Below are 13462 nucleotides of genomic sequence, written 5' to 3'. Positions count from 1 at the left end.
TGATTGAAATTGTCATTGATCAAACTTATGCACTTTGCTAGCATTCACACTTCATAAATTATTTCTTTTATCATTTACCTACTCGAGGACGAGTAGGAATTAAGCTTGGGGATGCTGATACGACTCCAACGTATCTATAATTTATGAAGTATTCATGCTAATATATTTTCATTCTTGGATGTTTTACAATCATTTTATAGCAACTTTATATCATTTTTTGGGACTAACATATTGACCCAGCGCCCAGTGCCAGTTGTAGTTTTTTGCTTGTTTTTTTACATCGCAGGAAATCATTATCAAACAGAGTCCAAACACCGCGTAACTTTTTGGAGATTTTTTATGGACCAGAAGACCACCAGTGGGCCAAGGAAGCACCTGGGGGGCTGGTCGAGGGGAGTAACACCCACTAGGGCGCGCCAGCAGGCCCTGGCGCGCCCTGGTGGGTCTCGCCCACCTCGGGCACCCCATGGACCGCCTCTTCGCCATATAAATTCGCAAATATTCCAAAACCCTTCGGGTAGCCCTAGATCAGAAGTTCCACCACCGCGAGGCCTCTGTATCCATGAGATCCAATCTAGACTCCGTTCCGGCACCCTGCCAGAGGGGGGAATCATCACCGATGGCGACCTTTATCATCCTGGCATCCACTGCGATGAGGAGGGAGTAGTCCAACCTCGGGGCTGAGGGTTTGTACCAGTAGCTATGTGTTTAATCTCCCTCCCTCCCTCTCTCTCTCGTGTTCTTGAGATGTCACGATCTTGATGTATTGCTGGCTTTGTTAATATAGTCGGATCATATGGTGTTTTCCCCTCTCTATCTTGTTGTGCTGAATTGAGTTTTTCCCTTTGAGATTTCATTGTTATTGGATTGAATACTTTTATGGATTTGAGAACACTTCATATATGTCTTGCAATTGAATACTCGTGGTGAAAATGGGGTATCGTATTGATCCACTTGATATATGTTTTGGCACTCAACTCGTGGATTCCCGAGGTGACATTGGGGTAATCTATGCATAGGGGTTGATGCACGTTCTCATCTTTTGCTTCTCCGGTAGAAATCTTGGGGGATCCTTTGAAGTTCTTTGTGTTGGATTGAGTATTATGAAAATGAATTTGCTTTGGTGTTATTGTAATACGAACTCTAGGATAGATCGAACGGAAAGAATAGCTTTGTGTTATTTTAGTACGTACTCTTGAATAAATTGAACAGAAAGAACAACTTTGAGGTGGTTTCCTATCCTACAAACAATTTACTCTTATGTTCTCCGCTAGATAGGAACATTGGAGTGATTCTTCATTGCAATTTGAGGGATGGATATATGATCCAACTATGTTAGCATTGTTGATATATTGCACTAGTGAAAGTATGGACCCTAGGCCTTGTTTTCAAGCATTGCAATACCGTTTTTGTGCCCGTTTACTATTTGCTACCTTGCTGTTTTTATTTATTCAGATTACAAAAATATATTTCTACCATCCATATTACACTTTTATCACCATCTCATCGTGAACTAGTGCACCTGTACAATTTGCCATTGTATTGGATGTGTTGGGGACACAAGAGATTTCTTGTATTTGATTGCACGGTTGCTTGAGAGAGACTATCTTCATCCTACGCCTCCCACGGATTCATAAACCTTAGGTCATCTACTTGAGGGAAAATTGCTACTGTCCTACAAAACTCTGCGCTTGGAGGTCCAACACGGTTCTACAAGAATAAAGTTGCATAGTAGACATCAGCTAGCTCTCAAGTTCCTCTAGTTTCTCTAATCTTGCACTGAGCTTCTGCATTTTGGTTGCTTCCTCTTTCTTCTTTCTCTCTCGGCTTCTATAACCACCACTGTTGGGAAACCCATGCACCCACAAAACGGAGCTTGATGTGCCTCGTGTTCGTCCACGGTGTTCAGGATTCCTGAGGGCATCTGTCAGCTCGTGTCCTTTTCTCTGCCAGGAATGAACGTCCCTTCATGCGCTGCCTTGATTGCTTTCTCAAGCTTCTTTGTGGGTATTGCAAGTTGATCGTTCATCCAAACACACTTACCTGATTCTGTTTCCAAAGTTCCCCCAACCCCGAAGAGCCATGTCCTTGCCCGGTCGAGCCAGTGCAATGTCGCTGGTTGGACCCCTTAAGCAAGCAGGTCTTGCTCATCTTTGTCCCACAACGGCTGGCACTACAAAAAAATACACTTCTGTGATGATACGTGTTTGTCACAGTAGGTCACGTTTTCTGTCATGCATGTATATCCATGACAAATTTATGACATAATCAAGATAGTCATACCTGTGCTGTCGTAGAAGTGTTCCATGACATTACCAAAATTATCATCACAGAAGTGTCCACTTCCATGATGATAAATTGCGCGTCATAGAAGTGCTTTCGTCAAGGGTGACCAACATGTGGCATCCACCGTAACGGAACGCCATTAAGCTATCGGATCGGGTTTTGGATCTGATAACCCGTCAACAGCCCCGACCAATGGGGATTTTCCATGTGTAAAATCATCATTGGTTGGAGGAAACACGTGTCGGCTCATCGCTGGGACAGATGTCATCCACTCATTGGACAGAAGGTGCCTATGATACGTCGACACGTGGCACGGCCCAACAGAGGCCCATTGCTGTGAAAAGGCTGGCCCATTTGACTTGGTCAAAAGGTGGCGGGTCGGCCCATGGAAAGCCTGTTAACGGCCTGTTCGCATATAGCCCATTTACAGCCCGCTAACCCAAGGCCCATTACGCCCTATTCGAATTAGGCCTAGTAGCGTCATCTGGGCCATCCAATATGATTCCAGCCCGTTGTCACTTCAGGCCCATGTATGGCCCATGACGTCTTTCGGCCCATATGAGGCCCTATGTAACTCTTGGCCTATTAACGGCCCATGGCGAAACTGGCCCGTAATGAACAGTGTATCACTTTACACCCATTAATGACCCGTGGTGAAACTGGCCCGTATAGAACAGTGCATCACTTTATACCCATTAACGTCCTGTTATTCTGTTGGGCCATTTCCAGCCCATGTCATCTTTCGACCTTCTCAGAGCCCATTTATTCTTGGGCTCATTTCCAGCATTCGTTTACTTACGGCCCGTTACTGTCATTTTCTGCTTGTGGGCCAAATTCAGCCTGTGGTTACAGTCGGCCCATTTGTGGTCCGTTAATACGTTGGGCCGTTTTCATAGCATCATCAAATACAACCTATTAACGATGGCCCATTATGGTCGGCCCATGAATGGACGATTCCAATTCTAGCCCGTTTACGGCCAGAATGTGGTCTGTTTGGCCCATGTTTGGCCAATCGATCATACGGCCCGTATAAGGCCCATTGATGATACGGCCCGTAGAAGGCCCATTGTTTCTACGGCCCATAGAAGGCCCATTGTTTCTACGGCCCATAGAAGGCCCACTGTTTCTACGACCCGTAGAAGGCCCACTGTTTATACGGCCCATAGAAGGCCCACTGTTTCTATGGCCCATAGGCCCAGTGTCACTACAGTAAATATTAGCCCATGGTTATTGTGGCCTAGTTTTAAAAAATAGGTTATTGCAGCCACTAGCAAACTGCAGAAAAAGAACTGCACTGGCTACAAGCAAACCAATAAACAAGACAACAAGGAAATAAATAAGCAAGCAACTTAAACTAGGCTATCACGGCTATTACACATATTACATCCACTGGGCATCAAAGTTCGCCACCAGTGCAAATATAGGGAACACGGCAGCATATAAACGCCGCAGCAAAACAAGTCCAGAACTGAAACCACTTCAGAAAAGCTCAAGAAACAATATCCTGGGTACCCATAATGTTGGCAAGATGCTTAGAAAGATTATTAACTTTCTCTTGTTTGGCGCTTAAGTCCTCCAGCACTTGTTGTTGCACCAGAAAGTATGCATCTGAATTCTGCAGGGACTTCCTCAGTCCTTTAGCTTCCTGTCGCATAACATCTAATCATGTATTTCAACTTGAAGTTGATACTCAATAAGCCGAACTAATTCAGGCAACGAGTTCGAAGAGCTGGTGCCAGCAGTGGTAGCCAGTAACTCGAACACTACATCAAGACAGGACTTTGGGGTTGTCTCAGTGTCTTCAATATAGTTTTTATCAGCTTTCTTGGAGACCAACAGGGATGTCTCACTATCTTGAACCTTATCTGTATTACTTCCTTTACCATTGCATAACAGGGTACTCTTCTCCAATATTTTATCCGCGTTCTAAAAGAGAAACAAACAAACACATCTCAGGTTTACAATGTAGTATATGAAACTCATTTTGGTAAACCAGTTCAGTAGTAAGGTGGACAGGATAACAACATGAAACAAACATATATCTATGTAGTATGGTCACTGTATGGTCTATATCATTCTAGTTTATGTTGCCAAATCAAGATAGATACAGTTCGAATCATATCTATTTAAGACAAAGCAGCATAGACAGAATATAAGTGTGGGAAACTACACAATAATAACAACACTTGTAATGTGCATGGCATGAGAACATAACTGTTTATTCAATTGAAACTGAAATCAACATAGAGCAAGTTACAACAGCAAACAGCCAAACACGTTGAAGAAACAGGTTTAAAACATACCTGTTGCGCCATTGGAGTTTCAATTGCATCCTTCAAATTTGAAATTGGTTGGTATCAGTAAATACAGTGATGCAAGAGCAAAGTAGTATGAACCATAGCTACGGAACCTGACCAAAGAACAATTCTTCTTCTGCTTTAAGCGTTGACTTCAGGTTCGGAGTGGTGGTCCTCGTGATTTGGGCACTGCAGTTGCTTTACTAACTGCTCGTGTTTGGGTGCTCTGTGGTGGAGAAAGTGCTGTGTCAACGGGAACTGGGTGTCTATCCAACCGGGTAGGGGTACAATCTGCATGAGTGTGGGTTATGTGTGGTGGGGCTGGTTCTTGGGCAAGTACAACCGTGGTTCTATCTGCATCGACAGGTAGCACGATCTTTTCTGAAGACCATGTTTTTACTCCCACAAATAATGCCATCACTCCCTCCAATTGAAATGGCTGATAAACAAGAAAAGTAATTGAATGTACAGACATTGTAAGATAGACAAGTGCAATGGATAGTAGGGAAGAAAACAGGGCATGAAATAATTCACATTTATGTTGTCTAAGCAAACAGAAAAGCAGGACATAATTTCACATATATGATGGCTAATTAAACAGGATAGCATGACACAATTTTCACATGTATGATGACTAACTAAACAGGATAGGATGACATACTTCAAAATATGATGACTGTGTAAATAGGATGACATGATATAACTAGGCGATGTGTCTATTAAAGTGGTTGGCATGCCATAAATCACAAACATGCCACGATGGAAACATGATGGCATGATATAATTCATGGATAGAATGACATAATTTAAAATATGATGACTATGTAAACAGGATGAGATGATATAACTATATTATGTCTTTAGAAAATGGGTTGGCATGCCATAATTCAGATACATGCTGTCTATGTAAACATCATGGCATGACATAATTCAAATATATGATTTATTTACTAAGGAAGTGAGCAGAGAGCAATCACATATATGATGTGTCAACTAAGGATATGACATTCAATATTGTGTATATGATGTAAAAACTAAGCATTGTAATACAACATATGCATGATATGAGTAATATAACCCTGCCAAGTTTGAGCATACACCTCGGGCGGATAATAGGACCGGTCATCTGCCTCTGAATCCTCCTCTGAAGAGCTATCTGTAACCAGCAAGATATCTGCTTCAGCAGGTAGCATTGTCTGCTCTGAAGACCTTGTTTTCACTCCAGATTTCTCCATCACCAATTCAAATGGCTGATGCACAGGAAGAGCAGTTGAATATACGAACATTGTCGACAAAAGCAATGAGAAATACAAAAAAAGGACGACATGATATAATTCACATATATGACGCTTGCCTAAACAGCATGGCATTGCATAATTCACATACATAATGCCTTGCAACAAGATAAAATTGCATAATTCACATATATAATGTCTTGCAACAAGATGGCATTACATAATTCACATATATGGTAATTAGACACTAAACAGGTGGCATTCACACAAAGCATGTCTAAACTAAGCAAATGACATAGCAATGCAAGATACCATACGCACGATATGAGCAACATAACCCTGCCAAGTTAGGGCATGCACCTCGGGGGGGAAATATGACTGGTCATCTGTCTCTGAATCCTCCTCTGAGGAGCTATCGGTAACCAGCAAGACATGCACTTCGTCTGATAGCATTGTCTGCTCTGAAGACCTTGTTTCCACTCTAGATTTTTCCATGACCGTGCCGAATGGCTGATGCACAGGAAGAGTAATTGAATGTACTAAAATTGTTGACAAATTTAACATGTAATAAAAAAATGATGGCATGATATAATTCACATATAAGATGACTGGCTAACCAGGGTGGCATTGCAAAATTCACATATATGATGCCTGGCTAGACAAGATGGCATTGCATGATTCACATATACGATAAAGAAACTAAACAGATGGCATTGACAGAAAGCATGTCTAAACTAAGCAGATGACATCTTTAATGTATACAGTAAGCAATGCAATGCACCATATGCATGATATTACCAACATCAGCATGCCAAGTTAGAGCAAAGACCTCATGGGGTAAATAGGAGTGTTCTTCTCCTTCTGAATCCCCCTCAGAACAATTATCTTCCTTTTGATTACGATCCGAAATGGGTGGAGGGGGGTTGCCTTTGCGCCCACCATGGAACAACGTCTGCATGAAATTTTATTGCCACACAAGGCTCGTCTCTTTTGCTCTACATGATCAGCTCCATTGTGTACAATAACTGGCATGCATAGGAATAAAACATAGTGAGATTATGTAAGGAGTGCATGCACAAATACAGAGTGATGGTAGCAAACTGTGGATAGACCCAAAACCAATGATAGCAGGCATATAATAGCTTTAGTTAAAAAAATACAGATGATGGCTCCTTTAATGTTTGTTTGCACCCAACATGAAACTCATAGTAGACACCAGAGATTAACCAGATAGTAGGCAGATAGTACTGATTGCTGCCCCAATATGTACCCCACAACCGTTTAAAAACTCAAGTTTCAGCATTAGTTTGGACCTGACTCGGAGTCTAATAGGTGAACATGATGATAATGTAGCATGTCATCATATTAAGCGATGCATAACGTAAGCAGTCACGGAAGAGTGCGACCTCTCTTGCGGACCCGTGTAGTCCTCGAGGTCATCTCCTCAGTTGATGATGGTAATGCAGTTGTCGTGGCTGCCGGCGGCGGGGAAGAAGATCAGAGGCGGCAAAAGACAGTCTGGAGAGCGGATCCCTACTGTGGTGAACCCTTCGTCATGGGAGCAGCTGAGCTGGGGTGGAACACAGCGCCGCAGGAGCAGGACAAACCACACAAGGTTACTTTGACACATATCTATAATAGAAGTAATTGAGTAATGGCTTGTTTGAATTTGATGATTCTAACAATGCAGGGATAGGAAATAGACAGGAATAGGATAGGAATGCACGTGCAAAACAGAGAATTTAAAAACACAGGATTTCGGCCAATCTGGGTGTTTGATTCACAACAATTGGAAGATCACAGGATGCAAAAAAGCATGGTGAGATTAAGTCAAACCACAAGAAAATGTACGGTTATAATGCTATTATGCTACTATCTCTTAGTTTTGTGCTTGATGAATAGGAATATGACAAGGAGGGGAAGTGGAAATTAGAATTCCTACGGTTTTTCTTTCAAGGAGACACTAAAGGAACAAATCCTACAGTTTTCCTTTGCTCCATTCCTTTGCACAGAATTCATGAAAAGTAGTACCATAGGAAACTTTCCAATTCCTATGTTTTTCATTCACTTTTCCTTACAAGCACTGGCGATTCTAGAGCTCAGAAACATCCGGGTGAAATAGATAAAAAAGTATCTTTTGCAAACAAAAGCGTTCAATTGTTCAACTTGCATCCAAAACTTGTGAAGAAATAACTCTTATTGTGCTTTGCAGGAAATGGTTCATCATAAGTCTTTCACCGGTACTGTAGTAAAAATTCATACATGGAAGATTCTAGACTAAACCATAAATGGATACACTTTTATTTATGCGTGATACTCCAATAGAGCAAGATCATGCATGTAAGTCTCCACATGCTTAGACAGCGGATTACATTGAGCGAAGACTAATGATCAACATTTAACTTAGTAATGCATATGTCCAGGTGAACCTCCTTGGAGTCCCGATGCACATTGTTGGGGGTCAAATAATACCATGCGTCTTCCATGTCCACATCGGCGGGAAGGTCCCAGCTCGGCAGAGTCCAAGTCAGCTTGACATAGCCAGTGTCGCCGCCCACGGACCTCCGAGGGTACTAATAGTGAGCACGCATCCGTACATCGGCCTCGTGTCAGTGTCAGCGTCAGCGGCATCGCCCCTGACGCACACTACAGAGATGTGGCGGCGGCCTGTGTGGGCCTCGCCGGTGGCCACGATCAAGAGGAAGACATTGTCGTCCTCCTCCGAGACTAGCAGGCGGCGCTGATCCTCCAGCGACTCTGGCACGGTGAACGGGTAGCACATCTCGTACTTGATGTTCTTCGCCAAGGGCCAGTAGTGATTGCCGCACGCCTGCGTCAGGTGATGCACGATGTCTGCCGGCGAGCCCCAAAATGGCACCGGGCACTCATAGCAATAGACGAAGGGCTCCTTCGAGGCATCGACCAGGCCGTCCATGAAACGGGAGTGGCTTTAGGGGACATTCCACCAGTTGAATATATGAGCAAGTTACTACGAGATTTACTACAAAATAAATCATGACGGCTATAATAGAGATTAAACTAATCATGCGGACTAGCATAGTAGATGAACAGATTTAGTCTAGGACACATACTAGAAACATGAATTCTACCACGATTTCGAACAGGAAGGACAGAAACACATACGATGCAACGGGAGCAGCACCATTGGTGTTGAAGTTGTCGCCCATGTCATTGAGGAAGAGGTTGCCGAGGTCGGGGAAGAAGTCATCGTTGGTGAAGTCGTGGCTGCTAGCAGACGCGAGAGTGCGCTCCCCAAATGTCAACAGCGCCCGCCGAATGGAGCGCAAGAGGGATTGGCTGTAGGGGACATTGCGGCCATCGAATGGAGCGCAGGAGTAGCCCACGAAGCAGTAGATGGTGCTCCTCCCTAGTCTCTATTCTTATCTCTATCTCTACTACTCTTCTTTGTTTTTTATAATATACTAGTTGTAGTTGTCAAATCGAATAATACTGCGCCATCCACTGCACACCCGGCTGAACACGCCTCCTCGCCTCCATTAAACTCGCATGCAAACCGAGAAACCTACTCCGGCCCGCGGGAGGAAATTTGTCGGTTGCCGCGGGAGGTTTATTCTACAAATTTTCAGCAACTTAGCATGCAACCGTTTGATCTCAGATCCAAGGGCTGCTAGCACCCCGTATCATGGTCGCACCTACCACGACTGTCGCGTCGCACGCGCGGTCGCGCCCTTGGAGATTTAACATGGTGCATTAGGCTATTTGATGTTGGCATGTCATACATAGTCATCACTTAGTCACTCATAGTACAACAAGGTTAGGTATAAGGTTGGCTATAAGTGTATTTTTTTACTCCTCTCTATATATTTCTTCGTACTCCCTCCGTCCCATAATATAAGAACGTTTTTGACACTAGTGTAGTGCCAAAAACGTTTTTATATTATGGGACACAGGAGGTACTAGTAGTTATTGCATTTGCCAAGGAGTGACCTCTTCCAATGAAATGGTGTTGCTAAGTTTGCCTCATTTAATTAGCTATAGACTCAAAATTGTCTTTTCACCTAGGTACACGCGCTTAGCACCGTTTCTTCCTTGGGTCACCAAACTAGTCTCTCTCTTCTTGATTAACTTGCCACATCAGACTTTATGCCTATGTGGCAAGCTTAGCACCTGTAGGAGCAAGTAAGTATAATAGTGTGCTTTACATGGCATTTTTGCATATGTGGAGGAAAGAGAGGCAAGGAAAAAGTGGAGAAGTGGGCTCTCATGCAAGAGCCAGTATCTACTATATGGTGGAGCATTGGGAGAGGCACCTGTATGGAGGTGGTCAGGAATCGGGAGACTCACGCCGGTCGTAGCGCCGCAGTTAAAATGATAATGGAAAGTCAAATCACGGGCCCCACCTGTCTAACAGTAACTCGCTGTCAAATCACACAGCCCTATGTTTGCAGCAGCCTACTCCCTCGTCTTCTCGCATCTCTGTCGAACCGACTAGGCGGAACTGCCCCGCCGCCTACCACGCAGGAAAAGCCCCGCCCTCGACTTTTAAATAGTATACAGTATATTAATTTTGTATCCATGGATTGCGCCCGCGCCATGGAGCAAAGCGTCTAGAAAATATCGGTACACATGTACGGAGTATACAGTACGCCCGTCGCGTCCGCGTCGCACCCCAGACGGTCGGTCGGTCTGCCACGCTGCTCTCCGAATGGAACGCGCATCATATTGCGTTCGCACACACATGTGGGACGTCAATTGAGAATCGACCATAGGCACACTCCCCGGCCCGGCAAGTCGGGTGACTTAATAGAAGAGGGAGACGAGCGATAGTACTAGAGAAGTGTTGTACTACGTTGGTGCCTGGACAATCCCTGCAAGACATGGAAGATCAGTTCGTCCATGCATGTGACCAGACTCCAGCAGACACACCTGGATTGGCTATCGTCTACATATCGTGCAGGCTGTGTTGTACATGGTTGTAGTTGTGGTGAGAAATCTAAAAAAAGGTATCTTGTCATCTCGCAAAATTAGGTGTCATGTGCTTCGGATCACTGCGAGGGTTAAGCAGCGACAACTGAGTTGGGCTAGTCATTGGGGGCACATGCACGAACAGTGACTACTCGACTGCCATCTAGGTCAAGCCGGCTATGTTAATTAGGACATCTATCGATGGACCCCTTTTCTATGAGTTTATCTTTAATTTGAGCTTTGTTCCTCGTCTAGTTTGTCCGTCGGGATTCATGTTGTCTCCTTTGGGCAGTGAGGTTATGATTTCTTGTCATGTGGCATTTTTTCGTGTTATATGTTATAATCCAGCGCTTCAGATCAATATGACAACAACTGCGCCTCCGGGCCATGTGCATGAAGACTTCTAGACAGTCATTGACGAGGTCAAGCCGGCTCCGGTAGACAAAAGAAAACTAGTACTACTCCACTATATAGGCAGGAGCCTCCGCGCTTGCTTGCTAGTGTTGCTCTCTTCACACTGTGTCGGCCTCTCTAGATCTAAACACGACAGCGGTGGCCACACACACTCTCTCTCTCTCTGCTCACCGCTGGTCACAGATCCAACCAGATCCTCTCTGCCGGGGAAGGTGAGAAGGTGCAACGTTCACGCGATCGTCCTCGGTGATGGCTCTTACCCACTGCTAGGCGCGTCCCGATCAGCCTGCCTTGCCATTCTCTCCCAAGCGCCGCTGGCAAGGGAGGGCTCCAACCCCTTCTTCCTCGCTGCCGTAGTGTGGGAAGATCCGGCCTCCCGCCGCCCACCTTGCGACATCCCGGCGACCATCAGGTATAACTTCCTTCGAAACCGGCCTTGCTCTACTTCCCGAGCTCCTGACGTTGCTGCATTTGTATCTTTTACTATTTCTCAGGCCCCCTCGTAGATAGGATCGATCGTCTATTCGAAAACCACCTAATTTTTTTTATGTTTAAGAGGTAAAACTAGTTCATGCACTCGAATCTAGTACTACTTGGTTCAAACAAGGAATAAAGGGGGTGGGGGTGGGGGGGGGAATTTGTTACCTGAATCTAGGACTTGGTCGAAAGAGGAAATAATGGGGGCGAAAAGTAGCAGAGACTGGCTATCCAACTGGTCTCTAGGTCTAATAGGGAAATAAAGGGAAACACAGTACAGACTCAATATAAACCTGATCTATTGGTTGAAAAAGGAAAGAAAGTGGGGACTGGGGGACAAGTCAACAAAGTAAGTCCAGCACTAGATTTGCTAGCCTCACACAGTATAAGGTGGCTATACCGAACAAAAATGGGGCCCACCCAGATATTCTGTTCTGATGTTTGTTTCCCCGAGCCACTCTTATGTAATGCCACTGGTAAAATGTAGCAGTCGTACTGTTAAAAGTAAGGACACGTTAAACCAATGTTGTTTTGAATGTAATGCCTCCAGTAATATGAATAAATGGCAATTCTTTACATGTCCTGCTAAAATTTCCCATTAAGATAAGTTGGTTCTTTTTGTTAGAAATGCAAATGTCCTGGTCCGCCTACTCTCCCGTGCCCAAAGTAATGTTGTATTTAGCAGTTGTCATAGTTAATCCTAATGCCCACACCAATATCTAGCAATGCCACTACTTTAGAAATTGCTATTGTCCTTGTAGGATTGCCATTCAGATAAGGAACATGCTTCTTTTCATTTTATGCATGTTTCATCACTTGTTAGTCACCCTCCTTTCCACCTTTTTGTGCAAACAGAGATATACATTTCACGCTCGATCTTAGTTGAACTGCACAAATGATATCCAAATTATAGTTGAGCATTCCAGGAGCTTCAGAACCAACCTTGATGTTGCTCAATTTTATTGCAACTAATGAAGAAGAAGCTCTGTGGGTTTCGTTTTCTGATGGAAATGGAACCAGGGCTGGAGCCCTTTTCTTAAAAAAATTGAAGAAGCTGCTAGCTCACGGGACATTGCTTCATTTTAGGTGAACTGCACCCAAAGGTCCCATGAATTGAATCATCCATGTTGGTGACTGAAAGAGCCAGCTTCAGCATCCCAGTATAAGCACCCCCGACCTCCATCCTTGCGATGCACGGTACACCTTGTTTGCCACCTGCTCGACCCTAGTGTCACTGATAAAATGATGTAATAATACAGTTAAAATAGAGCGAGTGTCCTCTCTATCATTTCATTTCCAATGTAGATAAAGAAAGTGCTTCTCTTTGTTAAAGTATGTTTCATCAACTAGTCCCATTGTTAATGTTTAAGCGTTTCTACAAACAGGGGTGCTTAATTTTAGTTGATATGTACAAAAATAGAGATTTGAATGTCTCAAGGTGCCTCCTTGTACTACCGCTGTACAATGATGTTCATCACTGGCAGAAGGTGTATCTGGGAGACATGGGACAATGTCCAGTATGAGGCGTACTGTATGAGGCGTCGCAGGGCCCATCTCGCCCTCGGAGCATGGCATACTATGATACTATTGCAATATTTTCTTCTATTTATATTGTGTGTTTCATCAACTAGTGCCACTATAATGTAATCACGCTTTTTCATTATCTATGCAAACAGGGTTATTCAGCTGCATTTTGGTGGAACTGCACAAATGTATGTATGGAACCGGCATATATGCAGAGTGCGAGGTGTGCCAAGTAAAAATTACCGACACCAACCATGGTGCATGCACGCATTGGCATCCAAC

Source organism: Triticum aestivum, chromosome 2B, assembly GCF_018294505.1.
Source record: "Triticum aestivum cultivar Chinese Spring chromosome 2B, IWGSC CS RefSeq v2.1, whole genome shotgun sequence".
NCBI lineage: Eukaryota > Viridiplantae > Streptophyta > Magnoliopsida > Poales > Poaceae > Triticum > Triticum aestivum.
The sequence above is the reverse complement of the archived record's forward strand: the minus strand, read 5'-3'. Positions refer to the sequence as shown.